Raw genomic sequence first — 5,162 nt, 5'->3', positions numbered from 1 at the left:
TGCTTCTGCATCAGTTAAAAAGTTCGGGGACACTGCTCACAAGAAAAATCTCTAGCACCACTGTGCATAATCTCCAGTAGGTTAATGTTGAAGGTTACCTAAGTTGAGATAATAGAACAGTTGGATGTCATATTTTGAAATAAGCTATTTAAACCACTTAGTGACTGATTTATTCTGTTTTTTTCAGTAATCCAGGGTATACCAGATGCGTTACAATAGAAAGAAACATGACTCTTGGTCTGAACAACTTCCACGCTAGCTCTGAACGCGATGCAGCAGAAGTGTTAAGAGGTACAAAGGGGCTGAGGGTCGAAGATTAAAGCAGCATCCATGATACTGTGTGATAGTTCAGTGCTGGCTCATGCTGTAATGGTAGAATTGGTAGAGTGACCATGGAGTAATTTATTCCACTGCTCTTGTTCCTCAAACCATTGGGGCTCCCACTCATACGCAGGAGTTTGTTTAGCCGGGAGTGTATCTGAAGATGAGGACTCGTTTTCAAAGCATTGCCTAAGCACTAAGACCTCGTGAAAATTGCACCAATTTAACAAAATAATTTAGAAACTTATTTAGTTTATTTGGAACAATCCCTGTTGTTGACTCAAACTAAATAGATATGGCACTTCTTAAGCTGAAAAAAGTGTTTACCAGAAGAGGCTGCACTGATTGGACTAAACCGGTTTCTAAACTGACTGTTGTGATATTTTAAAGTCGATGAGCTCTTAGCCGAAGACAGAAGTGTTTTCCGCCCTTTACACATAGGGAGACTGAAGCCAGAGGGGTTAAACAACCTGCCAAAAACTAGGCAGCAAATTGGTGTCAGAACCGGAGGGAGGGTTATCAGCTTCCAGCCTGTGCTCAGTCCCCTTCGTCACCTTGTTTGCTAGGTAGATCTCCATTCAGCAGTGGAAAAGTGACGGAGCTAATATTCCGTAGAATGAAAAAGGTAGCTGGGCAGTCTTGGAACAGCATGCAACAAGTTAATACCCATTTATGAAAATAACTTGTTTAGGAATCTTTCGCTTCCATAAAAACGACTCTGCCACACATCTTTAGGGACCTGTTTTCAGAACTAGCTTAGAGCATCCCCATGGTTGACGGTGATGCGCTAATCTCACCACCCCCTCTGCCCAAGCAATGATCCAGCATGGCTCTGCAATGTGAAGTTAGCCTGCCAAAAAGATGGAAACTTCGCTCTTCCGCTATGCAGATGGAAAAGAGCTAGAAGGCACAAGTAATCTCAGTTGCTCAAATCCTTTAGTACACATGCTGCTCCTGATGAATTCCACGTAATTTGTGATTGAGAAGCACTTCAGAGAGGAAATTCCAGTAATTCACCTTTGCTGTTCTAGGGTGATGTCTTACTGTTGCAAGGTCATCAGAAGATCAGTAATGGGGGCAATTTGGGCAAATGAGCAGCTGAGAACCTGTTTGAGCAGCCTCCTAGACTCTGGACCCTAGTGCAATCAAAACTCATTGTAATCACAAGTCACTGTGCCAGTCTTATCATGGTAATCCCAAAGTAGAGAGCCTAAATTGTGTGGATATTAGCCACTCGAAAGATGGTGGTGACTTGACATACAGGCAGTAACTCCTTGTGAGGGGAAGATTAGGCACAACACTCATTGCTTTTCTGTGTATAAATGGCGACCAACTGCCAACTGAAAGCAATGCGTGCAGTTCACGTTCCCACCCCAACTGGACTGTGGATGGAGAACGTAACTGGCCCAAAGCATCAGCAGGTCAGGGACACAGCTGAGCTTGTGCACGTTTGATCTGCTGTACATTAAAATCCTTAATGTATTACCATTCCAGAACAGTGAGTAGCCGTGTGCCGCTATTTTGGCCCATTACTGTTGGCCTGCTGGACTCAACATCATCACAATTGTTACCACAAGGTATGTGATCTAAGGACCATCTTTAATACGTGTCAATCCCCTGATCTCCCATAGAGAAACCTGAACAACAGCCCGCGGGTGGCTCATGTTTCACAAGCTGACACACTGGCCCATTTGACCCGTATATTTGTAATCTCTCCCTGCGCATCTGTAGACCTAGCTGACAAACAGGTGTTTAGCATTGCTGTGGAATGTCGTTTCACGGATGCAACCAAAATGGATTTGGGGACATGGTACAAGCTTGTAATGTAGATGCACCAACCCTGATTTCAGTCATCGTGAACCTGTTTTTAATCTGGCACTTTTGCTGACTTCAGATGAACATGGTTGAACATGGTTGTCTATATTAAGGAGCAACTAAGCTGATTTTAAATAGATTTAAGTTCAAGAAACAAGATTTCTAATATAAAGAATCCCTAGCTTAAAAAAAATGATGAGTATCAATTTATAGGCTAGAAGCAGGTTGGAGTCGCTAATCTGTGCTAGGTAGGAATGCTGGAAATGTGTTGTCCTAACAAAATAGCTTCAAGCTTCCCAAACTCTGTTCTCTTCTTTTGAAGACACAGACAGCTGAGATCCACTGAGGAGAGAATTTGTGAACTAAAACCTCTTCCATCAAGGGACACTGGAATGGTATTTACCTCTGTATAGCTCAGAAATGTATGTCTGGACATTGGTGCATTAAGCCAGAAGCTTATTCTGCTACCAGTCTGCCCCTAGCGTTTCATATTCACCGTGGTAGCTCAGCTTGCCGCAAGAGGTCCCCACAAGCCTTATCTTGCTTCTCGTGCACCTTTGCCTAGAGCTCTGTATCCCCAGCCAGGCTTCCTTTCCCAGCCTGAGAGCTGATTCTGGGAAGGATGATGCAGAAACTGCAATGCAGGGATGTGTTTTGAAAAAGAAGACAGTCCTCCGGGTTTCGGATCTCAAGCTTTTAAGCTCTGCCAGAGTTTTGGGGCCAGCATCACTTTAGCTGGATGATGGCTTTAATGTGATTGATCTGCAGTACTGGCTCTTAATTTAAGATGCAGAATATTGACACATAAAATAAGCAGCTCGACAGGAGGGGAAAACTACTGAGGATCTTAATGCTGAAGCATCGGAGACCTAAAACTTTTAGAAGGAAGGAAAGCCGTGCTTGTGAACATTTGCTACTTACTATTTTGGCACCAAACATGGGGGTGCTGTGAGAGGAGGAGGAGAAGGCACTTGCAACCATTACTGCTGACCTATAGCACTTTTAATTTGATGATCTAAAAGTGCATTCAAGTTCTCATGCTTCACGGTGGCTCTGAGAAGGATGGTGTTATCCCCTCTTCCCAGTTGAGGAAACAGAGCCAAAATCAGGTTAATAAGTAACATGTTTTCTGCCCAGCCACGTAACAAATCAATTCCAAATAGAACCCAGAAGTCCTAATGAAAATGAGGACGTTATGTAGACAAAGTCCTCCAGATTTTAAACTCCTGGTTTTAATTCAAAAGCATTATTAATCAGTTAGAAAACAATAATGTTCTTTTATAAATCATTCTTTTTCTCCCTTCTGTGTCTGCAGCAGTGGTGAAGTAGGAAAGAACATCTCCAGATAGGCTTGGCTGGCATTGGGTAGTGACGCTTTATCAATATAGTAAATATCTTTTTGATCCAGGTTGAATCTGATATTAGCCACTAGCTATGCATGGTTCAGGATGATTCAAAATACAAAAAAAAAGGGTAGCAATGCATGTAGGCCTTCAAGGATGTTTGCAAACAGTGGGAAGTAAAATATCATTAACCTGTTAAACTGAAAGGGATGTTGTTAGGTAGATCAATCAATCACACACACGCACACGCACACGCACACACACACACACTCTCTCTCTCTCTCTCTCTCTCTCTCTCTCTCTCTCTACCTTACAATATATAACTATATATATTTTTTCTGTTTTTATTTCAAGTGAGTTGGTTTCCTGAAATTTACTATCAGCCAAAACATAATCAGGACACTTAAAGAAACCAATAACTGTTTTGCCTGGTTTGCAACCCATGCTTTGTAGTACAGGACAGTATGGAAAAGAGACTAGGAACAAAATGCACCTGACTGTTCTATTTTAATTGTCCAAGCTGAGTAAAATGAAAAAAAAAAAAAATCTAATTTAAATCATTCACTCCTTAAAAAATGTTCAGTTCTGATAACCACGGGGCGGGGGTCACTCAGGAAAGGGTTTTCCTGGGTTCAAAACCTATGCAGTCCCATTGGTTGGCATGGCCTTACTCAGGCTTTTACACCAGTGTGGTTAGAATTGCTACCAGTCTATACCCTCTTTTTACTACAAGCTTCCTTTTGCTTTGTGAACAGTAATGCTGAGCAAACTTCAAAAACCCTGGTACCCCAATTGTTGTTTCCTTCAATCAAAACATCCCATCTTTGGTTCCCAGTTACAAATTGGCCTCTCCTAATGACGCATCTTTTTATATTCTCTTTCAGCTCTGAACATGTGTAGTTACGGGCTTGGGTGTTTAAACTTGTGTCCTCACTACTTCCTGTACATTTACCACTGGCTGTGTTGGTTTTTTCTTGTGGTGCACTTCTGCTTACAGCGCGTTGCTCTGAATGCCTGAGCTGGCGTGTTATAAAATCTTACAATCATAGAAAATTCAGGTGGGAAGGGACCCCAGGAGGTCACATCTAGTCCAACCCCCTGCCCAAAGCTACATTATCCCAGCTAAGGCTTTGTCCATCCGGGTCTTAAAAACCTCCAAAGATGGAGAGTACATCTCTTTATGCCTCATGCCGTTAAGTCCTAAGAACGCAAACATTTAAAGTAAGCTTTTCCCCAGACAAAGCCACTCCCATGGCAGGGCAGCCAAAAGCTAGTGCTAATGTTTGGACCAAACAACATGACTTCGTTTGCATATGTGGTTTTGTGGTTTGCTGTGTCAAGATGGGTCGCTTCTAACTAGTGTGCGACTCGAATCTGTCATTACCCGTTGAGAATATATTTAAATCACACTTTCAAATAGCAACAAAAATCTAGAGAAATGTTATCTTGCAAAATCTATGTTACAAAATCCCCCTGCTAGCTCATGCACACGTTTTTTTTCACAGAGATCTTATCAAAGGGCTGTATTTCACAGCTGTGAATTGAGATTGTCTGAGAATACTGCAAGGTAACTTTGCAAATGCTAACTGATTAAGGGCACAGCACACAAATGAAGAAGTATTTTCTTATTTCTGTTCCTCTGTGTTGCTCTCTGTAGACTTAATGTATACATCCTGCTAATTA

General features: G+C 42.0%; 1 long non-coding RNA gene across 1 annotated transcript in view; it reads left to right on the top strand.

Annotated features, from left to right (window-relative positions):
* The window catches only part of LOC109293408, a 4,456-nt gene extending 765 nt beyond the window's left edge, over positions 1-3,691 (top strand). The window contains exons 2-3 of the long non-coding RNA XR_002096312.1: positions 188-291; positions 2,459-3,691. This is a non-coding gene — a long non-coding RNA (uncharacterized LOC109293408). The remainder of the gene's footprint in view (positions 1-187; positions 292-2,458) is intronic.
* The last annotated feature ends 1,471 nt before the right edge of the window (positions 3,692-5,162 follow it).

Source organism: Gavialis gangeticus, unplaced genomic scaffold (assembly GCF_001723915.1).
Source record: "Gavialis gangeticus isolate Ggan-Ray unplaced genomic scaffold, GavGan_comp1, whole genome shotgun sequence".
NCBI classification, from domain to species: Eukaryota; Metazoa; Chordata; order Crocodylia; family Gavialidae; genus Gavialis; species Gavialis gangeticus.
This window is presented reverse-complemented; position numbering and strand designations above follow the sequence as displayed.